Source organism: Bombina bombina, chromosome 1, assembly GCF_027579735.1.
Source record: "Bombina bombina isolate aBomBom1 chromosome 1, aBomBom1.pri, whole genome shotgun sequence".
In the NCBI taxonomy this organism is placed as follows: domain Eukaryota; kingdom Metazoa; phylum Chordata; class Amphibia; order Anura; family Bombinatoridae; genus Bombina; species Bombina bombina.
The window spans coordinates 161360489-161386121 of record NC_069499.1 but is presented as its reverse complement, the minus strand read 5'-3'; positions in this window follow the sequence as shown (position 1 = coordinate 161386121).

Here is a 25633-nt window from a genome sequence, read left to right as displayed (position 1 = left end):
TGTGTTTGTAAGAAGTACTTCGATTGCCGGACATCGGTTACAGTGCTCTGAATTGAGCCCGGATTTCTTCTAGCAAAAATATACGGCTTGATTACGAGTCTTGCGTTAGGCTTTAAAGCAGCATTGGCTGGTCCCAACCCTGCTTTTTAACGTCCGCTGGTATTACGAGTCTTGCAGGTACAGGTGTACCGCTCACTTTTTTGGCCAGACTCGGAAATACCGCAAATCCACTTACGTCAATTGCGTATCCTATATTTTCAATGGCACTTGCATAGCGCCAGTATTACGAGTCTGACAAAAAGTGAGCGGTAGACCCTCTCCTGTCAAGACTGGTATCGCATTTAAAAGTCAGTAGTTAAGAGTTTTACACTACAACGGCGTAGCATAAAACTCTTAACTAAAGTGCTATAAAGTACACTAACACCCATAAACTACCTATTAACCCCTAAACCGAGACCCTCCAAAATCGCAAACACTAAAATACATTTTTTAACCCCTAATCTGCCGAACTGGACATTGCCGCCACTATAATACATATATTAACCCCTAAACCGCCACATTCCCACATTGCAAACACTATTTAAATATTATTAACCACTAATCTGCCGGCCCTAACGTCGCCGCCGCCACTATAATAAAGTTATTAACCCCTAAAACTAAGTCTAACCCTAAACTTAACCCCACCTTACTTAAATATAATTTAAATAAATCTAAATAAAATTACTACAATTAACTAAATTCCTATTTAAAACTAAATACTTACCTATAAAATAAACCCTAAGCTAGCTACAATATAACTAATAGTTACATTGTAGCTAGCTTAGGGTTTATGTTTATTATACAGGCAACTTTGTATTTATTTTAACTAGGTACAATAGTTAATAAATAGTTATTAACTATTTAATAACTACATAGTTAAAATAAAGACAAATTTACCTGTAAAATAAAATTACACCTAACACTACACTACAATTAAATTAATTACCTAAATTAAATACAATTAATTACAATTAAATAAAATTATCTAAAGTACAAAAAAAATAAAACACTAAATTACAGAAAATAATAAAGAAATTACAATATTTTTAAACTATTTACACCTAATCTAATCCCCCTAACAAAATAAAAAGCCCCCCAAAATAAATAAAAGTAAAAGATCAGTAAAAAACTGATGTTGAGGTACACCTGTATAGCACATTCCTGCTGGTTAAATTAGTAAGATAGATAGTTTCAGACTATTGGACGGAGTACAGGGCGTTTAAATTAAAATATAACCTTTAATAGAAACATTAAAATAATATATTTACACTAGGACACACATTTAAAATTAATGTCTGTATCATATCAGTACGTAAGATACGTGAGATACCGCATGTGGAAACAGGATTCTCAGATTGAGAATAAAGGGATAGGTATCTGCCTATTGCTTCAGCTCTTGTAATGGCTTACTCGTGGTACCAAAATTGCCCTCAAACTAGAGCAACAGATTGAGTAAGCTGGTGATGTACCAGTCTGTATAATTAATACTAAGTACACATTAACCCGTTTGCTTTAATCTAGGTTACTGCAGTAAGATTATACACTCTTGTTTTACAACCTTTGCCACTGCTGGCTGATGTGAGATCAAGTAGATTGTATCTCAGGGGTTATAAGCCATAATAATTTTTTAATATCTATTGTAGCTTAGGCGCATAGGTGAATGTAGGGTCACTGACTTTTCAAACAATTAGTCTGAGTCAGCTGCTATAATCTTTACTCCCTGTATAACGGGATATTACTCTTCACCTTAAGTGGTGGGCGTGTATCGTAGGATGGGAAGTAGAGCGGTTAGAGAATGGCAATCTGTCCTTCTAATAAAGTAAATGGGTTCAAATTATCGTATAGCTGAGGTTGATAGATTAACTCCCTACACTACCATAGATATATATAGTTTGGTATTCCTGTGTCTTGCTGGCCTGTACCACGTACTGTAAATGAATACAGCAATTTCAGTTTATTTATATATATAATAATAATAAAGTCACTACCGTTTGTAATATATATGGTTGGTGTCACTGGAATACCGGCCTATACCACAATCTATAACACTGTTTATAGATATTAACTTTATCATTTCATATCTTAGGTAGTTGTATTACCACTCCATACCTTGGTTAATATATAGCTACTATAAATATAACGTGCTGGGCTATATAGGTCCGTGACTTAGACTAAGTGGATGGGGTTAATATCAGTAAGTTACCGATCTGTACCGCTGCCTATATCACCGCTCTTGCGAGTCAGCTTTATTACTGTGTATCACATTCAGTAAATTACTGGTCCAGTGCCACTATAAGTGTAGCGTAGCTGTAGAATTGTCGTATTTGACTGGTGTTTGATTCCCAGCATGTAGATGCAGGTTACTTATATTAGTTGCATATTGTAACCTATTCTATGGTAGCAAGATTTATTACCCTCTTGTACTTTTGTCACGTGACTCATTAAAAACGTACCAACATCTACGTTCACTTCCTCTCAATACCTATCCTAGTCACTAGCTAATAGCTGCAATTATGATCTAGGTATTAAGGTTACCGGCCTATACCGCTGCTAATATATATATATATATATATATATATATATATATATATATATATTTGTGTATAGTTATAATGTGACAGTTATTCTGAGATTACCGGTCTAAACTGTGTCAACCTATTGGTGCTGCAATTGCAGCGTTTCAATACATATTGAGTCTCAGGTTAATAACGTACATAACTTGTATCTATTACTGTTGCTCAGTTTCGTTGGGCGTGAGATTACCGGCCTATACGTTTAATACCACTAAAATACTAAAAGCCCAGCATGATACCTCTATCCCCACAGCGATTCTTAAATAAGTTTGAATTTTGCGACAATGATTAATTTACATTAGTCTTAGTAGGTAAATAGATGTTATATTTGTTCGCAAAAAAACACTGCTATGCATACTGACGATCTAAAATTAAGCACAACCACAGTCCCCTAACATGTTTCGCCAGTAACCTGGCTTTGTCAAAGGGGCCTAAAAAAAAAGCCCTACCCTACACTAAATTACAAATAGCCCTTAAAAGGACTTTTTTGCGGGGCATTGCCCCAAAGTAATCGGCTCTTTTACCTGAAAAAAAATTACAATTCCCCCCCAACATTAAAACCCACCACCCACACAACCAAACCTACTCTAAAACCCACCCAATCCCCCCTTAAAAAAACATAACACTAACCCCCTGAAGATCACCTTACCAGGAGATGTCTTCACCCAACCGGGCCGAAGTCCTCAACAAAGCCGGGAGAAGTCTTCATCCAAGCCAGGCGAAGTGGTCCTCCAGACGGGCAGAAGTCTTCATCTAGACGGCATCTTCTATCTTCATCCATCCGGCACGGAGGGGGTCTATCTTCAAGACATCCAACGTGGAGCATCCTCTTCTTCTGACGGCTAAACACAGAATGAAGGTTCCTTTAAATGACTTCATCCAAGATGGCGTCCCTTCAATTCCGATTGGCTGATAGAATTCTATCAGCCAATCGGAATTAAAGTAGAAAAAATCCTATTGGCTGATGCAATCAGCCAATAGGATTGAAATTCAATCATATTGACTGATCCAATCAGCCAATAGGATTGAGCTGGCATTCTATTGGCTGTTCCAATCAGCCAATAGAATGCCAGTTCAATCATATTTAGTTTTAAAAAGGAATTATTTAGTTATTTGTAGTAATTTTATTTAGATTTATTTAAATTATATTTAAGTTAGGTGGGGTTAGGGTTAGGGTTAGACTTAGGTTTAGGGGTTAATAACTTTATTATAGTGGCAGCGACATTGGGGGCGGCAGATTAGGGGTTAATAAATGTAGGTAGGTGTCGGCGATGTTAGGACTGGCAGATTAGGGGTTAATAATATTTAAATAGTGTTTGCGATGCGGGAGTGCTGAGGTTTAGGGGTTAATATATTTATTATAGTGGCGGAGATGTCTGATTTGGCAGATAAAAATTTAGCTAGGCTGCGGCAACATTGGGGGCGGCAGATTAGGGGTTAATAAATATAATGTAGGTGTCGGCAATGTTGGGGGCAGCAGATTAGGGGTTCATAAGTATAATAAAGGTGACGGCGGTGTCCGAAGTGGCAGATTAGGGGTTAATAATATAATGTAGGTGTTGGCGATGTCAGGGGCGGCAGATTAGGGGTTAATAAGTGTAAGATTAGGGGTGTTTAGACTCGGGGTTCATGTTAGGGTGTTGGGTGTAGACATAAATGTATTTTCCCCATAGGAATCAATGGGGCTGCGTTAGGAGCTAAACTCTGCTTTTTTGCAGGTGTTAGGTTTTTTTTCAGCCGGCTCTCCCTCATTGATTCCTATGGGGAAATCGTGCACAAGCACATTTAGCTAGCTCACCGCTAACGTAAGCAACTGGTATTGAGGTGAGATGTGGAGCAAAAATTTGCTCTACAATCACTTTTTTGCGGTTAACACTGGGTTTGTAAAAACCCATAATACCAGCGCTGTCTGTAAGAGAGCGGTGAGCATAAACTGCTCATTAACACCGCACAGCTTTTTACGCAAAACTAGTAATCTAGGTGATAGTCTCCGGTATCAGCAGGGCAGGTAGGCACCTCAGCAAAGCTAAGCTGAGGTGTAGAGGCTGTCCGGGGTGTTTGTGAACATTTATTTCCTTTTTTTTTTGCATTGAAAAATTAAAGCAGTTACGTTTTAAAATTTAAAGGGACAGTAACGTTTTTTTGTGTGTTCATTTCAGATTATAAGATTCTAAATATATTTCGGCTAGATTACGAGTTGTGCGTTAGGCTGTAAAAGCAGTGTTAAGAGGGCCTAACGTTGCTTTTTACGCCCGCTGATATTAGAGCCTTGAAGGTTTAGGGTCACCGCACACTTCTTTGGCCTTACCGCAAAACAACTTACGTAAACTTCGTAAAGTATTTTTTCGATGGGACTTCTATAGCGCCGGTATTACGAGTCTGTCCTGGGAGGCCAAAAAGTGAGCGGTACACCCTACCCTGTCAAGAGTCCTAATGCATTTCAAAGTCAGTAGTTAAGAGTTTTATGGTACAACGCCATAGCATAAAACATAACTAAAGTGCTAAAAAGTACGTTAATACCCATAAACTACCTATTTACCCCTAAACCGAGGCCCTCCCGCATCGCAAATACTATAATAACATTTTTAACCCATAATCTGCCGCTCCGGACACTGCTGCCACCTACATTATATTTATTAACCCCTAATCTGCTGCCCCCAACATCACCGACACCTACGTTATATTTATTAACCCCTAATCTGCCAAACCCAATGTCGCTGCCACCTACCTACACTTATTAACCCCTAATCTGCTGCCCCCAACGTCGCCGCCACTATAATAAACATATTAACCCCTACACCGCCGCACTCCTGTCTCACAAACATTAGTTAAATAGTATTAACCCCTAATCTGCCGTCCCTAACATCGACGCCACCTACCTACATTTATTAACCCCTAATCTGCCGCCCCAACATCGCCGCCACTATACTAAATGTATTAACCCCTAAATCTAAGTCTAACCCTAACACCCCCTAACTTAAATATAATTTAAATGTCTAAATAAAAATGACTATCATTAACTAAATTATTCCTATTTAAAACTAAATACCTATAAAATAAACCCTAAGCTAGCTACAATATAACTAATAGTTACATTGTATGTAGATTAGGATTTATCATTATTTTACAGGCAAGTTTGTATTTATTTCTCCAACATTGGTGTGTCCGGTCCACGGCGTCATCCATTACTTGTGGGAAAATGTTCTCCCCCACAGGGAAAGGCAAGGAGAGCGCACAGCAAGAGCTGCCCATATAGCTCCCCCTCTGGCTCCGCCCCCCAGTCATTCTCCTTGCCGCTCTGAACAAGTAGCATCTACCACGGGCATGGCGAGGAGTTTGTGGTGTTAGTTGTAGTTTTTTATTCTTCTATCAAGAGTTTGTTATTTTAAAATAGTGCTGGCTTGTACTATTTATTCTATAACAGAAAAGTGATGAAGATTTCTGTTTAAGAGGGCTATGATTTTAGCACAAGTAACTAAAATCCATTACTGTTACCACGCAGGACTGTTGAAACAAGAGAACTTCAGTTGGGGGTAACAGTTTACAGACTCATCTGCTTAAGGTATGACTAGTCTCCTTCTAACAACACAGGCTAATGCTAGATGACAGTCATTTTTCCCCTCAGGGGAAACGGTAAGCCATTTTTCTTTCACCTCAGCAAAAAAGATAACAGGCTTCCCCTTTTTGTTTTTTATGCTGGTAGACACTGTTAGGGGCTAAATCGATTGGTTTTTATTACAATATTATACCATTTGAAATATTTTATAAGCTCACATACACTTGGGAACGTTTTTTATTGATCTGGCTTGTTTTAGACACCTAAATCTAGTCAGGAAGGCCCCTTCACTCTAGTGTGCTGAGGGAGGAAGCCTCATTTTGGCACTTCAGCTGGGCAGTTGAATTTCAAGGCAGTGCATGCAGATTCATGTGAGAGGGTCTTGTGGTTCAGAAAGTAACTCCAAAAGGCTTTTTTCTGTGAATGGTGACCCCTAAGGAAGGTAAAAAGCTGCAGCAAGGCTGTAGCTGGGATTGTGGTGTGTAAAAACGGTTAAATCCAACAATTAGCTCCGGTTTGCTTGTTTTAAGAGCTAGAGTCTCCATATTTGCTGTGCAATACTTTCTAAGCATTAAGACACTGGGGTCCAAATTTCAGAAAAATCGGATATTGCCTTCATAGTTTTTTGAACATTCAGAAATAAATGTGTAATTTTATTATTTAAAGAGACAGTAACATTTTTGTTTAAAATCGTTTTTATTGCATTGTTTGCCTGCCTAAATCTGTTTAACATGTCTGTTCCATCAGATAACCTATGTTCTGTGTGTATATAGACAAATGTGGTTCCCCCTTCGAGTGTTTGTGATAATTGCGCCATAGCGTCCAAACAAAATCAGGACAGCTCTGTTATTTTTCATAATGTTGCCCAAGATATCTAATGAAGGTAGTGGGGATAGCTCTACATCCTCTCCTTCTGTGTCTACACCAGCTTTGCCCGCGCAGGCGACACCTAGCGCGCCAGTGCTTATTTCTATGCAACAATTATCAGCAGTAGTGGATAATTCTATAGCAAATCTTTTTATCCAAACTGCCAGTTTTTCAGAGAAAGCGTGATTGTTCAGTTTTAAATACAGATAAAAAGGATGAACAATCAGACGCTGACGATGCCTTATCTATTTTACCCTCACATCAATCGGAATTGGCTGTGAGGGAAGGGCTGTCTGAGGGTGAAATTTCAGACTCAGGAAAAATTTCTCAACAGGCAGAACCTGATCTAGTGGCATTTAAGTTTAAGCTAGAACATCTCCGTGCTTTGCTTAAGGAGGTATTAGCTACTCTGGATGACTGTGATTCCATAGTAGTACCAGAGAAGTTGTGTAAATTGGACAAATTTTTAGAGGTCCCAGTGCACGACAACGCTTTTCCAATACCTAAGAGGGTAGCGAACATAGTGGAAAAGGAGTGGGAGAAGCCAGGTGTACCCTTTGCCCCACCTCCTATATTTAAGAAAATGTTTCCCATAGTAGACCCTAGAAGGGACGCATGGCAAACGGTCCCGAAGGTTGAGGGAGCTGTTTCAACACTAGCGAAGCGCACAACTATTCCTATAGAGGACAGCTGCGCTTTCAAAGATCCTATGGATAAAAAATTGGAAGGATTGCTTAAAAAGATTTTTGTTCAGCAAGGGTTCATCCTTCAACCAGCTACGTGTGTTATTACTGTCACTTCAGCAGCGTCCTTTTGGTTCGAAGAACTAGAAAGGTCGCTCCAGAAAGAGACTTCCTATGAAGAAGTCAATATTTATTAACCCCTAACCTGCCCCCCACAACGTCGCCGCCAGCTACCTACACCTATTAACCCCTAATCTGCCGACCGGACCGCACCGCTATTATTATAAAGTTATTAACCCCTAATCCGCCTCACTAACCCTATAATAAATAGTATTAACCCCTAATCTGCCCTCCCTAACATCGCCGACACCTAACTTCAAACATTAACCCCTAATCTGCCGACTGGAGCTCACGCTATTCTAATAAATGTATTAAACCCTAAAGCTAAGTCTAACCCTAACACTAACACCCCCCTAAGTTAAATATTATTTAAATCTAACGAAATAAATTAACTCTTATTAAATAAATTATTCCTATTTAAAGCTAAATACTTACCTGTAAAATAAATCCTAATATAGCTACAATATAAATTATAATTATATTATAGCTATTTTAGGATTTATATTTATTTTACAGGTAACTTTGTATTTATTTTAACCAGGTACAATAGCTATTAAATAGTTAAGAACTATTTAATAGCTAAAATAGTTAAAATAATTACAAAATTACCTGTAAAATAAATCCTAACCTAAGTTACAATTAAACCTAACACTACACTATCAATAACTTAATTAAATAAACTACCTACAATTACCTACAATTAACCTAACACTACACTATCAATAAATTAATTAAATACAATTCCTACAAATAAATACAATTAAATAAACTAGCTAAAGTACAAAAAATAAAAAATAACTAAGTTACAAAAAATAAAAAAATATTTACAAACATAAGCCAATCAGAATCAAGTTCAATCCGATTGGCTGATCCGATCAGCCAATCAGATTGAGCTCGCATTCTATTGGCTGATCGAAACAGCCAATAGAATGCGAGCTCAATCTGATTGGCTGATTGGATCAGCCAATCAGATTGAACTTGATTCTGATTGGCTGATTCCATCAGCCAATCAGAATATTCCTACCTTAATTCCGATTGGCTGATAGAATCCGATCAGCCAATCGGAATTCGAGGGACGCCATCTTGGATGACGTCATTTAAAGGAACCGTCATTCGTCGTTCAGTCGTCGGCCAGGATGGATGTTCCGCGTCGGAGGTCTTCAGGATGCTGCCGCTCCGCTCCAGATGGATGCCGCTTGGATGAAGACTTCAATCCGATGGAAGACCTCTTCTGCCCCGCTTGGATGAAGACTTCAGCCGGATCATGGACCTCTTCAGCCCCCCGCTTGGGCTTGGATCAGGACATCGGAGGAGCTCTTCTGGACAGATCGGTGAACCCGGTGAGGTGAAGACAAGGTAGGAATATCTTCAGGGGCTTAGTGTTAGGTTTATTTAAGGGGGGTTTGGGTTAGATTAGGGGTATGTGGGTGGTGGGTTGTAATGTTGGGGGGCTTGGGTATTGTATGTTTTTTTTTACAGGCAAAAGAGCTGAGCTTCTTGGGGCATGCCCCGCAAAGGGCCCTGTTCAGGGCTGGTAAGGTAAAAGAGCTTTGAACTTTAGTAATTTAGAATAGGGTAGGGCATTTTTTTATTTTGGGGGGCTTTGTTATTTTATTAGGGGGCTTAGAGTAGGTGTAATTAGTTTAAAATTGTTGTAATATTTTTCTTATGTTTGTAAATATTTTTTTATTTTTTGTAACTTAGTTCTTTTTTATTTTTTGTACTTTAGCAAGTTTATTTAATTGTATTTATTTGTAGGAATTGTATTTAATTAATTTATTGATAGTGTTAGGTTAATTGTAGGTAATTGTAGGTAGTTTATTTAATTAATTTATTGATAGTGTAGTGTTAGGTTTAATTGTAACTTAGGTTAGGATTTATTTTACAGGTCATTTTGTAATTATTTTAACTATTTTAGCTATTAAATAGTTCTTAACTATTTAATAGCTATTGTACCTGGTTGAAATAAATACAAAAATGCAAACAGACAGCTCGGGCTGTGCAATTCAATGCAAGGATCAAAAGCAAAAAATAATGTTAAATGAGCAGCACATTATATTCGTGTGTGCTAGCTGAAACAATGTATCGCTTTGTCCAATTATGAAACAATTGTAGTAAACCTGTGTTGATTGTTGCAATTGATTACCAAGACCGTTAACCCCTTACATTCGCAAGACTCATCGTTATAAATAAAACATAAGCTAGACAGTTCTAGCAATAACAAACTCACTTGATTCCGAGAACGAAATCCAATGTCAGATGAGATCCAATGTCAGATGAGATCCAGGAAAACGGAACTGTTATATTCACTGTTAGTAGCGCAATTTGTAGCAACAGTCACAGATACTGCCTGTGTTCATAGCAGCATCACGGCTTGTTACACAGGTGTTGAGAAGGGCTCCCCTGCTAAGCCCTCGTTTGTAATGATAAGTAAACAGAAATTAGTTCAACACCTCTGATTGTAACAAAAATAGAACCCAATAATCGAAAAAACAGAAAGGCTGATGAAATAAGTGTTAAAACTTCACCTTTAATTGAAATTCCGTGAGTAAAAAACAAAGGCACAGCACACAGACCTGACTACCGCTGACGCGTTTCCTGCCCTATTGGGCACTTCATCAGAGCTACCTAACAGGTGTGTAAGGACTCCTTAAAAACAGGATGTAAGCCCTGCACACCTGCTGCATAATTAATTATAACAAAAAATGGAAATTTTGTGTGTATTGTGAAATAAACATCCAATCCAACGTGTAAAACAATAATAAACATTATGCATAATAAATAAACTTGAAAATATCGATCATAAACAAAAAAATATATACATTATTATACACTAAGACTATGCTTTCATATAAAATTGTATCATTCAATAGGCACATTAAAAACGATAGTACAATTCAATGTGTGGGGGATAACGATTCTTACTGTAACTAAATACATGAATATTCGTCAATTAATAACATCACAGTGTACTGAAGTTAATTTAAACATGTTGAAAACATATAATATAGAAATACAAAGAGGGAACTGATATTCTAATATACCTTAGTAAATAAACGATGTGAAATGTACATTGTATATACATATATTAGGTAACACACAGAGAGCATAAGCAGTTAAGTTTACCAATGTGTATTACATCATATAAAAGTCAAATGCTATAAAGTATAAACACATTCAAAAAACACATACTGCCTGCTCTCCGGGTGACCAAACTTGAATAGTTTATCACTAAGATTTTATATATAATCTGGGCGATATCAGAATTTATATCTATTATAAGATCCAGATCCTAGGTCTATGTATTGTCAATGAACAATTTGATGTCACTTATTTTATTAATACCAAAAGGAGCACCGGTTTTTAAAGTGTGAATCCAGTAAACTTCTCGTTTACTCAGTGCTGCATATCTATTGCCTCCTCTGGGTCCTAGTTTAACTACCTCAATCCCTTGGAATGTAAAACCAGCTGAACTATTTCCATGTAAAGCAAAGTGCTTAGCCACAGGGGTTTTGGGAATTTCTGCTTCCAGGGAAAGTAAATGCTCTCTTATGCGATCTTTGAGCATTCTAGATGTTAACCCTGTATATTGATAATTACAAGACTTGCAGGTCAAAAGATATATAACAAAAGTAGAAGTGCAAGTAATATGCTCTTTAATCTTAAATGTTTGTCCTGTACAAGTCGAGGTAAAAGTATCGCCACATGTGACATAGCTACAACTCTTACAAGGTCTGACATTGCATTTATAAAAGCCTGGTTTAGATGTTAACCAATTAGTTGACTGTGTGGTGTGTAAGCTCTTCTTGCTAAAATCCTTTCTAGCCATATCACCAATGGTTTTAGCTTTACGAGAGATAAAATTACATTTACTAGAGATGTGTTTTAGATCTGAATCCCTATCTAGGATTGGTAATCTATTCCTAATAATTCTACTGATGTCATCAAATTGTCTGCTATAAGATGTAATAAAATTCACACCATCTTTTAATCCAATATCTTTAACCTTATCTTTCAGTAGACTATTTCTATCAAAATTACTCACTTGTTCCGATATCTTCAACAAACTTTGTTCATCATAGCCTCTCTCTTTCAGTCTAATAGTTAGATCTTCTGCATGTTTCTTATAACTCTCTATGTTGCTACAATTCCTCCGTAATCTGATATATTGACCTTTTGGTATCCCCTTTTTTAAGTGAAATGGGTGGCAAGAATCTGCTCTAAGAATAGTATTACCAGAGATCTCTTTCCTAAAGACCTCAGTAACAATGCCCTCTGCACTGTGACTAAGTTTAACATCTAAATATGGTATGGCATCCTTAGAGTGACTAAATGTAAAACTTAAGTTAGCATCATTCTGATTTAGATATTGCACAAATTTAACTAAGATTCTATCGTCTCCACTCCATAATAAAAGCATATCATCTATAAAGCGTGTATAATAGGTGATATGCTTCTTAAATGGATTTGCAACATTGAACAATTTTTTGTCCTCAAATTCAGCTAGATAGAGATTAGCATACGAGGGGGCAAATTTAGCCCCCATCGCAGTGCCTCTCTGCTGTAGGAAATACATGCCATCAAAAATAAAATAATTATGATGTAGCAAAAAGCTGGTTACTTGCAACATAAATTCTATTAGGCCTGAATCATAGTTCGAGTATTTAGACAGCATAGCTTTCATAGCCAATAAACCTTTATCGTGTGGTATACAAGAATATAAGGACACAGCATCTATTGTTACAAAATTACAATCTGTATCACATTTACATTCTTGCAAAGACCTGATCAGGTGTTTGGTGTCACGTAAGAAACCTGGTAAAGATTGGACAACTGGCTGTAATTGTGCATCCAACCATTCCCCCAACCTCTCCCCCAGAGAGCCAATAGCAGATATAATAGGTCTCCCTGGGGGATTGGTTAAGCTTTTATGTACTTTAGGCAGGAACTTGAAAATTGGGATTCTAGGGTGTTCTATATATAATGTATCACATATACTGTTAGTGAAAATGTTTTTTTCTATACCATCATCTAACAAAGAAGAAAGTTCCCTTTGAAATTTGACTGTGGGATTAAAGGTTAATTTTTTATAAGTATCGGTGTCACTCAGCTGTCTCATAGCTTCCTTAAGATATTGTTCTTTATTTAAAACAACAATTGAACCTCCCTTATCAGAATCCACTATCACCAGATCTTTATTGTTAGTTATTTTTTTTAGAGCATTCCATTCCCTCTTATTTAAGTTTCTACGTTTATTTGAACTACTTTTTAAATTCTTCTCAGCTAGTTCTGTTAAATCTTGTTCTACTATGGCATGAAAAACCTCTATGAGGTCTGTACGAGAATTTACTGGATAAAAGGTACTTTTTTTTAAATTTTTAACTATCTGTTGTTTAGTTTTATTTGTCTCATTCTCATTATCCATATTAAGATCACATAATGAAGCAATGTCACATAACTCTGAGAAATTGCATTTTTCATTCAAAGACATAGTTACAGGAGGATCTAGTGGACTCTCATCATTACCCAATGTTGGGTCCTTGCTGAAGTGTTTCTTTAGTGTTATCTTACGGACAAATTTGTTCAAATCCATAATGGTGTCAAAAAGATTAAAGTCTTGTGTAGGTGAAAAGCCCAGACCTTTAGATAACACTACTTTCTCAAACTCATTTAATGGATGGTCCGAAAGGTTAATGATCTTTAGTTCTTGTAATTTTTGTTCTTCTTGAATTTCTGACGGCTTGGATACCTTGGTGCCTGCGAAGGGATAGGCACTTTGCTCTTGTCTTCTGTTGATAGTGATATCACCTCCCCGTTTTTTGGCCGTGCTCCCATCTCTTCTTCAGATCTCGATTTTGTTTTAATAGGTGTAGATGTCAACTTAGGTGTACTAGAAGCCACACTATTTGTGCTTTCACTATGTGAGTCCATGGTATCCAGACTTGTAAAAGTGACCTTTTTGTTCTTTCCTTTATCCTTTTTGCCATTCTTCTTTTTGCCATTATTACTGGATTTATTGTTAGAATTTCTGTTTGTGGTGTTCCAATTATAAACAACTTCCAAATCATAATCTTTGCAATCTCTGCCATACTTCTTATATTTATTAGTAGATAATTCTTCTGCAGTCTTGTCCACAGTTTCCTTCAGTTGTTCTTCAAATGGAGTATATTTCGAATCCTCCTTAAATACATCTAGCTGTAATTGCAGCTGATCCAGTTCTCCCAGTATTGTGTCCCTTTGTTCTCTTTTAAAGGTAGCTAGTTTTTCCATTAAGATGATAGAACAATCTGAAAGAGCTTGGTTCCATTCCATCATGAATAGAGGAAACTCTTTATGAAATGCCGGAAATTTTTTTAACCTCAGTCCTCTGGGAATTTTTTTCTCTTTGATATACAAACTTAAAAATTCAATGTCCCACCACAATTTTAGTTCTTTAATGTGCAATTTTTCTTTTTTTGAAAACAATGATCCCAAGTCTACTTTAAGATCAATGTCTGGCGCTGTGCCTTTAAATAAGTTATCAAACAGTCTTTTTCTGTTATTTTCATCCTGGGCAGCCATATCTTATTGGAAAATGTGTCAATCTCCAAAAATAAGAATATACAGATAACAAATTGTTTCAATTTAAAGCCTTAAATCAATTGAATCACAGTCCCTGCAGGTGTGTATCGAAATCAGAAATGCAAACAGACAGCTCGGGCTGTGCAATTCAATGCAAGGATCAAAAGCAAAAAATAATGTTAAATGAGCAGCACATTATATTCGTGTGTGCTAGCTGAAACAATGTATCGCTTTGTCCAATTATGAAACAATTGTAGTAAACCTGTGTTGATTGTTGCAATTGATTACCAAGACCGTTAACCCCTTACATTCGCAAGACTCATCGTTATAAATAAAACATAAGCTAGACAGTTCTAGCAATAACAAACTCACTTGATTCCGAGAACGAAATCCAATGTCAGATGAGATCCAATGTCAGATGAGATCCAGGAAAACGGAACTGTTATATTCACTGTTAGTAGCGCAATTTGTAGCAACAGTCACAGATACTGCCTGTGTTCATAGCAGCATCACGGCTTGTTACACAGGTGTTGAGAAGGGCTCCCCTGCTAAGCCCTCGTTTGTAATGATAAGTAAACAGAAATTAGTTCAACACCTCTGTTTGCATTTCTGATTTCGATACACACCTGCAGGGACTGTGATTCAATTGATTTAAGGCTTTAAATTGAAACAATTTGTTATCTGTATATTCTTATTTTTGGAGATTGACACATTTTCCAATAAGATATGGCTGCCCAGGATGAAAATAACAGAAAAAGACTGTTTGATAACTTATTTAAAGGCACAGCGCCAGACATTGATCTTAAAGTAGACTTGGGATCATTGTTTTCAAAAAAAGAAAAATTGCACATTAAAGAACTAAAATTGTGGTGGGACATTGAATTTTTAAGTTTGTATATCAAAGAGAAAAAAATTCCCAGAGGACTGAGGTTAAAAAAATTTCCGGCATTTCATAAAGAGTTTCCTCTATTCATGATGGAATGGAACCAAGCTCTTTCAGATTGTTCTATCATCTTAATGGAAAAACTAGCTACCTTTAAAAGAGAACAAAGGGACACAATACTGGGAGAACTGGATCAGCTGCAATTACAGCTAGATGTATTTAAGGAGGATTCGAAATATACTCCATTTGAAGAACAACTGAAGGAAACTGTGGACAAGACTGCAGAAGAATTATCTACTAATAAATATAAGAAGTATGGCAGAGATTGCAAAGATTATGATTTGGAAGTTGTTTATAATTGGAACACCACAAACAGAAATTCTAACAATAAATCCAGTAATAATGGCAAAAAGAAGAATGGCAAAAAGGATAAAGGAAAGAACAAAAAGGTCACTTTTACAAGTCTGGATACCATGGACTCACATAGTGAAAGCACAAATAGTGTGGCTTCTAGTACACCTAAGTTGACATCTACACCTATTAAAACAAAATCGAGATCTGAAGAAGAGATGGGAGCACGGCCAAAAAACGGGGAGGTGATATCACTATCAACAGAAGACAAGAGCAAAGTGCCTATCCCTTCGCAGGCACCAAGGTATCCAAGCCGTCAGAAATTCAAGAAGAACAAAAATTACAAGAACTAAAGATCATTAACCTTTCGGACCATCCATTAAATGAGTTTGAGAAAGTAGTGTTATCTAAAGGTCTGGGCTTTTCACCTACACAAGACTTTAATCTTTTTGACACCATTATGGATTTGAACAAATTTGTCCGTAAGATAACACTAAAGAAACACTTCAGCAAGGACCCAACATTGGGTAATGATGAGAGTCCACTAGATCCTCCTGTAACTATGTCTTTGAATGAAAAATGCAATTTCTCAGAGTTATGTGACATTGCTTCATTATGTGATCTTAATATGGATAATGAGAATGAGACAAATAAAACTAAACAACAGATAGTTAAAAATTTAAAAAAAAGTACCTTTTATCCAGTAAACTCTCGTACAGACCTCATAGAGGTTTTTCATGCCATAGTAGAACAAGATTTAACAGAACTAGCTGAGAAGAATTTAAAAAGTAGTTCAAATAAACGTAGAAACTTAAATAAGAGGGAATGGAATGCTCTAAAAAAAATAACTAACAATAAAGATCTGGTGATAGTGGATTCTGATAAGGGAGGTTCAATTGTTGTTTTAAATAAAGAACAATATCTTAAGGAAGCTATGAGACAGCTGAGTGACACCGATACTTATAAAAAATTAACCTTTAATCCCACAGTCAAATTTCAAAGGGAACTTTCTTCTTTGTTAGATGATGGTATAGAAAAAAACATTTTCACTAACAGTATATGTGATACATTATATATAGAACACCCTAGAATCCCAATTTTCAAGTTCCTGCCTAAAGTACATAAAAGCTTAACCAATCCCCCAGGGAGACCTATTATATCTGCTATTGGCTCTCTGGGGGAGAGGTTGGGGGAATGGTTGGATGCACAATTACAGCCAGTTGTCCAATCTTTACCAGGTTTCTTACGTGACACCAAACACCTGATCAGGTCTTTGCAAGAATGTAAATGTGATACAGATTGTAATTTTGTAACAATAGATGCTGTGTCCTTATATTCTTGTATACCACACGATAAAGGTTTATTGGCTATGAAAGCTATGCTGTCTAAATACTCGAACTATGATTCAGGCCTAATAGAATTTATGTTGCAAGTAACCAGCTTTTTGCTACATCATAATTATTTTATTTTTGATGGCATGTATTTCCTACAGCAGAGAGGCACTGCGATGGGGGCTAAATTTGCCCCCTCGTATGCTAATCTCTATCTAGCTGAATTTGAGGACAAAAAATTGTTCAATGTTGCAAATCCATTTAAGAAGCATATCACCTATTATACACGCTTTATAGATGATATGCTTTTATTATGGAGTGGAGACGATAGAATCTTAGTTAAATTTGTGCAATATCTAAATCAGAATGATGCTAACTTAAGTTTTACATTTAGTCACTCTAAGGATGCCATACCATATTTAGATGTTAAACTTAGTCACAGTGCAGAGGGCATTGTTACTGAGGTCTTTAGGAAAGAGATCTCTGGTAATACTATTCTTAGAGCAGATTCTTGCCACCCATTTCACTTAAAAAAGGGGATACCAAAAGGTCAATATATCAGATTACGGAGGAATTGTAGCAACATAGAGAGTTATAAGAAACATGCAGAAGATCTAACTATTAGACTGAAAGAGAGAGGCTATGATGAACAAAGTTTGTTGAAGATATCGGAACAAGTGAGTAATTTTGATAGAAATAGTCTACTGAAAGATAAGGTTAAAGATATTGGATTAAAAGATGGTGTGAATTTTATTACATCTTATAGCAGACAATTTGATGACATCAGTAGAATTATTAGGAATAGATTACCAATCCTAGATAGGGATTCAGATCTAAAACACATCTCTAGTAAATGTAATTTTATCTCTCGTAAAGCTAAAACCATTGGTGATATGGCTAGAAAGGATTTTAGCAAGAAGAGCTTACACACCACACAGTCAACTAATTGGTTAACATCTAAACCAGGCTTTTATAAATGCAATGTCAGACCTTGTAAGAGTTGTAGCTATGTCACATGTGGCGATACTTTTACCTCGACTTGTACAGGACAAACATTTAAGATTAAAGAGCATATTACTTGCACTTCTACTTTTGTTATATATCTTTTGACCTGCAAGTCTTGTAATTATCAATATACAGGGTTAACATCTAGAATGCTCAAAGATCGCATAAGAGAGCATTTACTTTCCCTGGAAGCAGAAATTCCCAAAACCCCTGTGGCTAAGCACTTTGCTTTACATGGAAATAGTTCAGCTGGTTTTACATTCCAAGGGATTGAGGTAGTTAAACTAGGACCCAGAGGAGGCAATAGATATGCAGCACTGAGTAAACGAGAAGTTTACTGGATTCACACTTTAAAAACCGGTGCTCCTTTTGGTATTAATAAAATAAGTGACATCAAATTGTTCATTGACAATACATAGACCTAGGATCTGGATCTTATAATAGATATAAATTCTGATATCGCCCAGATTATATATAAAATCTTAGTGATAAACTATTCAAGTTTGGTCACCCGGAGAGCAGGCAGTATGTGTTTTTTGAATGTGTTTATACTTTATAGCATTTGACTTTTATATGATGTAATACACATTGGTAAACTTAACTGCTTATGCTCTCTGTGTGTTACCTAATATATGTATATACAATGTACATTTCACATCGTTTATTTACTAAGGTATATTAGAATATCAGTTCCCTCTTTGTATTTCTATATTATATGTTTTCAACATGTTTAAATTAACTTCAGTACACTGTGATGTTATTAATTGACGAATATTCATGTATTTAGTTACAGTAAGAATCGTTATCCCCCACACATTGAATTGTACTATCGTTTTTAATGTGCCTATTGAATGATACAATTTTATATGAAAGCATAGTCTTAGTGTATAATAATGTATATATTTTTTTGTTTATGATCGATATTTTCAAGTTTATTTATTATGCATAATGTTTATTATTGTTTTACACGTTGGATTGGATGTTTATTTCACAATACACACAAAATTTCCATTTTTTGTTATAATTAATTATGCAGCAGGTGTGCAGGGCTTACATCCTGTTTTTAAGGAGTCCTTACACACCTGTTAGGTAGCTCTGATGAAGTGCCCAATAGGGCAGGAAACGCGTCAGCGGTAGTCAGGTCTGTGTGCTGTGCCTTTGTTTTTTACTCACGGAATTTCAATTAAAGGTGAAGTTTTAACACTTATTTCATCAGCCTTTCTGTTTTTTCGATTATTGGGTTCTATTTTTGTTACAATCAGAGGTGTTGAACTAATTTCTGTTGAAATAAATACAAAGTTACCTGTAAAATAAATATTAATCCTAAAATAGCTATAATATAATTATAATTTATATTGTAGCTATATTAGGATTTATTTTACAGGTAAGTATTTAGCTTTAAATAGGAATCATTTATTTAATAAGAGTTAATTAATTTCGTTAGATTTAAATTATATTTAACTTAGGGGGGTGTTAGTGTTAGGGTTAGACTTAGCTTTAGGGGTTAATACATTTATTAGAATAGCGGTGAGCTCAAGTCGGCAGATTAGGGGTTAATAATTGAAGTTAGGTGTCGGCGATGTTAGGGAGGGCAGATTAGGGGTTAATACTATTTATTATAGGGTTAGTGAGGCGGATTAGGGGTTAATAACTTTATTATAGTAGCGCTCAGGTCCGCTCGGCAGATTAGGGGTTAATAAGTGTAGGCAGGTGGAGGCGACATTGTGGGGGGCAGATTAGGGGTTAATAAATATAATATAGGGGTCGGCGATGTTAGGGCAGCAGATTAGGGGTACATAGGGATAATGTAAGTAGCGGCGGTTTACGGAGCGGCAGATTAGGGGTTAATAATAATATGCAGGGGTCAGCGATACCGGGGGCGGCAGATTAGGGGTTAATAAGTGTAAGGTTAGGGGTGTTTAGACTCGGGGTACATGTTAGAGTGTTAGGTGCAGACGTAGGAAGTGTTTCCGCATAGCAAACAATGGGGCTGCGTTAGGAGCTGAACACAGCTTTTTTGCAGGTGTTAGGTTTTTTTTAAGCTCAAACAGCTCCATTGTTTCCTATGGGGGAATCGTGCACGAGCACGTTTTTGAGGCTGGCCGCTTGCGTAAGCAACTCTGGTATCGAGAGTTGAAGCTGCGTTAAATATGCTCTACGCTCCTTTTTTGGAGCCTAACGCAGCCTTTATGTGGACTCTCAATACCAGAGTTATTTTTATGGTGCGGCCAGAAAAAAGCCGACGTTAGCTACGCGGGTCCTTACCGACAAAACTCTAAATCTAGCCGTAAATTAACAACAATTAAATCAATTAAATACAAATAGCTAAAGTAAAAAACAAACAAACACTAAATACAGAAAATAATAAACAAATTACAAGATATTTAAACTAATTACACCTAATCTAATAGCCCTATCAAAATAAAAAAGCCCCCCCAAAATAAAAAAAAACCCTAGCCTAAACTACCAATAGCCCTTAATAACTTAATAACTATTTAATAACTATTGTACCTAGTTAAAATATATACAAACTTGCCTGTAAAATAAAAATAAAGCCTAAGCTAGCTACAATGTAACTATTAGTTATATTGTAGCTATCTTAGGGTTTATTTTACAGGTAAGTATTTATTTTTATATAGGAATAATTTAGTTAATGATAGGAATTTTATTTAGACTTATTTAAATTATATTTATGTTAGGGGGTGTTAGGGTTAGACTTAGATTTAGGGGTTAATAACTTTAATTTAGTACCGGCGACGTTGGGGCGGCAGATTAGGAGTTAATAAATATAATGTAGGTGTTGGTGATGTTAGGGGCAGCAGATTAGGGGTTAATAAGTGTAAGATTAGGGGTGTTTAGACTCGGGCTTCATTTTAGGGTGTTAGGTGTAGACATAACTTTTGTTTCCCCATAGGAATCAATGGGGCTTCGTTACTGAGTTTTACGCTGATTTTTTGCAGGTGTTAGACTTTTTTCAGCTTGCTCTCCCCGTTGATACCTATGGGGAAATCGTGCACGAGCACGTACGACCAGCAGCGCTGGTATTGGAGTGCGGTAATGAGCAAAATTTTGCTCAACGCTCACTTCTTGTCTTTTAACGACGGGTTTCTGAAAACTTGTAATACCAGCGCTGCAGGTAAGTGAGCGATGAGGGGAAACTGCTCGTTAGCACTGCATAGCCTCTAACGCAAAACTCTTAAACTAGGTGTTTATTTCTAATTTGTTCAATTCTGAGTAAAGATGGACCAAGAGGCCCTACAAAATGTTACTTGTTCTTTATGTTTTGATGCTAACGTGGAACTACCAAATCCTTTCTGTTCCTCATGTATTGAGAGAACATTAAATTACAGGGTGTCCCAAATTTTATCGTCCACACATGCAGTTCCCTGGAGTTACGTTGCAAGACTTTCCTACCCTCATATCTTCTGCAGTATCTGATGTGTTGTCAGCCTTTCCCATGTTGCAGGGAAAGTGCAAGAGGAAGTCTATGGATTTAGTGAGTAATGTTTAAGGGATACACAGTTGTAGCTATCCCGAATGTTCCTTCCCAGAAATCTGAGGAGGAGGATACTTAGGTAGCATCTGAGGGGGAAATATCAGACTCAGACAGTGTAATTATTTCTTCTGATGCTGAAGTGGTATCATTTAGATTTAAGCTGGAACACCTCCGTTTGTTACTTAAGGAGGTTTTGGCTACCGTGGACGACTCCAACATTACTTTCATTGTCAATCCTAAGAAGACTAGTATTTTGATGTACCTTTCATGGTGGAGGTTTTCCCTGTACCAGATCGGGCTACAGAGATTATTGCTAGGGAATGGGAGAAGCCTGGTATCCCTTTTTCTCCATCCCATATTTTTAAGAAGATGTTTCCTATTGCTGACTCTATCAAGGAGTCTTGGCCGATGGTTCCCAAGGTGGAAGGGGCAATTTCCACTTTGGTTAAGAGAACCACTATTCCCATAGAGGATAGTTGTTCCTTTAAGGATCCTATGGATAAGAAGTTGGAGGGGTTGTTCAAAAAGATGTATGTACACCAGGGTTTACAATGGCAACAGGCGGTGTGTATTGCTATCGTCACTAGTGCAGCGGCGTACTGGTTTGATGCGTTGTCTGAATCTATTCAGATCAACACTCCCCTTGAAGAGATCCAGGACAGGATAAAGGCCCTTAAGTTGGCCAAATCCTTTATTACGGAGCAGAGCTTTATGATTGAAATCCTGGTCTGCAGATGTTTTGTCTAAGTCTAAGCTTTTGGCAATTTTATACAAGGGTAAGACCTTGTTTGGGCTGGGCTTGGTGGAAATTATTTCTGATATTACGGGGGGAAAGGGTCATTTCCTCCCTCAGGATAAGTGGAATAAACACAAGGGACATCAGAGTAATTTTCGTTCCTTTTGAAACTTCAAAGGTAAGCCTTCCTCTGCCAAGCAAGATCAGACCAAACCTTCCTGGAGGACCAACCAGTCTTGGAGCAAGGGGAAGCAATCTAAGAAGCCTGTTTATGACTCAAAGTCAGTATGAAGGGTCTGCCCCGATCCAGGACCAGATCTGGTGGGGGGCAGACTCTCCTTTTTGACTCAGGCCTGGGTTTGGGATGTTCTGGATCCCTGGGTGGTGGACATCGTGTCCCAAGGATACAAACTGGAGTTCAAGAGTTTTCCTCCCAGGGGCAGGTTTCTGCTCTTAAGATTATCTGTAGACCAGATAAAGAGAGAGGCATTCTTAAACTGTGTTCAAGACCTTTCCGCTCTGGGAGTGATAGTTCCTGTCCCAGTTCTGGAACAGGGTCTGGAGTTTTACTCCAATCTGTTCGTGGTTCCCAAAAAAGAGGGGACATTCAGACGAATTTTAGATCTCAAGAGTCTAAACAAGTTCCTCAGAGTACCGTCCTTCAAGATGGAAACTATTCATTCCATTCTTACCTTGGTTCAAGAGGGTCAATTCATGACAACTGTGGATTTAAAGGATGCATACCTGCATGTTCCTATCCACAGGGATCATTGCAAGTTTGTCATGTTCGCTTTTCTAGACAAACACTTCCAGTTCATGGCTTTTCCATTTGGCCTTGCAACAGCTCCCAGAATTTTTTAAAAGGTTCTGGGATCCCTGTTGGCGATGCTACGGTTGCGGGGCATTGCAGTTGCACCTTATCTGGATGAAAATCTGGTTCAGGCGCCATCTTTTCAACAAGCGAACTCCCACACAGAGATGTTGTTATCCTTTCTGCGTTCTCACGGATGGAAGGTGAATTTTAGGGAAAGAGTTCCTTAATTCCAGCTACAAGGGTAGTGTTCCTGGGAACCATAATAGATTCCCTATTAAAGAAAATATTTCTGACAGAGGTCAGAAAATCAAAGATCTTTGACTCTTGTCTGGCCCTTCAGTCCTCTCCTCGACCTTCAGTGGCTCAATGTATGGAGGGGATCAGTCTGATGGTAGCTGCCATCGACATCATTCTATTTGCCCGTTTCCACCTCAGACCTCTGCAGTTATGCATGCTCAGGCAATGGAACAGAGATTATGCAGATCTGTCTTCATGATTACTTCTAGATCAGGTGACAAGAGATTATTTTCTTTGGTGGTTGTCTAAGGAACATCTCTCCCAGGGAACCTGCTTCTGCAGACCCACCTGGGTGATTGTGACAACGGACGCCAGCCTGCTGGGATGGGGAGCAGTCTGGGGCTCACTAAAGGCTCAGGGGACATGGACTCTGGAGGAGGCTGTTCTCCCCATAAACATTCTAGAGCTGAGAGCAATCTTCAATGCTCTTCTGACCTGGCCTCACTTAGCTTCAGCCCGGTTTATCAGGTTGCAGTCGGACAACATAACTTCAGTGGCTTATCAACCATCAGGGAGAAACTCAGAGTTCCTTAGCCATGACAGAGGTAGCTAAGATTATTCAGTGGGCGGAGACCAACAACTGCAGTCTATCTGCGATCCACATTCCAGGAGTGGACAATTGGGAAGCAGATTTTCTGAGCAGACAGACTTTTCACCCGGAGGAGTGGGAACTTCATCCGGAGATGTTTGCCAACTTGATTCTCAAATGGAGACAGCAGGAGCTGGATCTCATGGCATCTCAACAGAATGCCAAGCTTCCGAGGTATGGGTCAAGGTCAAGGGATCCTCAGGTGGTACTGATAGATGCTCTGGTGGTTCCTTGGAATTTCAGTCTAGCATACCTGTTTCCTCCATTTGCTCTCCTTCCTCGGGTCATTGCTCAAATCAAACAGGAGAAGGCATCAGTGATCCTCATTGCACCGACGTGGCCTCGCAGGATCTGGTATGCAGACTTAGTGGAGATGTCATCTCTCCCACCTTTTAAACTTCCACTGAGGAAAAGACCTTCTACTTCAAGGGCCCTTCCTTCATCCAAATCTCGTTTCTCTGAAGCTGACTGCTTGGAGATTGAATGCTTAATTTTATCTAAGTATGGGTTTTCTGAGTCGGTTATTGAGACCATGATTCAGGCTCATAAGTCTTTTACCAGAAAGATTTACAATAAGATATGGTGTAAATATCTGTATTCGTATAAATCCAGAGGCTACTCTTGGAGTAGAGTTCAGATTCCTAGAATTCTGTCCTTTCTCCAGGAGGGTTTGGAGAAGAGTTTATTGGCAAGTTCCTTGAAGGGTCAAATAACTGCCTTGTCTAATTTTGTTACATAAAAATCTGGTGGATGTACCAGACGTGAAATTGTTCTGTCAGGCCTTGTTCAGAATCAGGCCTGTGTTCAAACCTGTTACTCCTCCTTGGAGTCTTAACCTTGTTCTTAAATTTTTTCAGCAGGCTCCGTTTGAGCCCATTCATTCCTTAGATATTAAGTTGTTATCTTGGAAAGTTTTGTTTCTTGTTGCAATTTCTTCTGCTCATAGAGTCTCAGAGCTCTTGGCGTTGCAGTTTAAATCTCCTTACCTTATTTTTCATTTGGATAAGGTAGTTCTGTGTACTAAGTTAGGGTTTCCTTCTAAAGTGGTTTCGTACAGGAACATTAATCTAGAAATCATTGTTCCTTCTTTGTGTCCTAAACCGTCTTCTCATAAGGAACATCTGCTGCACAACCTAGACATGGTGCGTGCGTTGAAATACTATCTACAGGCAACTAAGGATTTTTGTCAGTCTTCTGCTCTCTTTCTTAGTGGCTGAAGAGTATAATTCGCTTGGCCTATGAAGCTACTGGACATCAGCCTCCTGAGAGAGTCACGGCTCATTCTACGAGGGCTGTTTCCTCTTCCTGGATATTCAAAAAGAAGCTTCTGTGGAACAGATTTGCAAGGCTGCAACTTAGTCCTCTCTACATACTTTTTCAAAATTCTATAAATTTGATACTTTTGCCTCGGTCGAGGCTTCTATTAGGAGAAAGGTTCTTCAAGCAGTGGTGCCTTCCTCCCTCATCATCTGTGTCCTCTAGCTTGGGTATTGATTCCCAATAGTAATTAAAGATGATCTGTGGACTCACTGTGTCATTAGAAAGTAAATGAAATTAATGTTTACCTGATAAATCTATTTATTTCCTGACACGGTGACTCCATGTTTATTTAGACAGTTTTTCGTGTTATAAACCTAAGGCACCTATGCACCTTGTTACTTCCTTTCTCTCCTTTTACTTCGGTCGAATGACTGGGGTTGGAGGGAAGGAAGGTGATATTTAATAATAAATT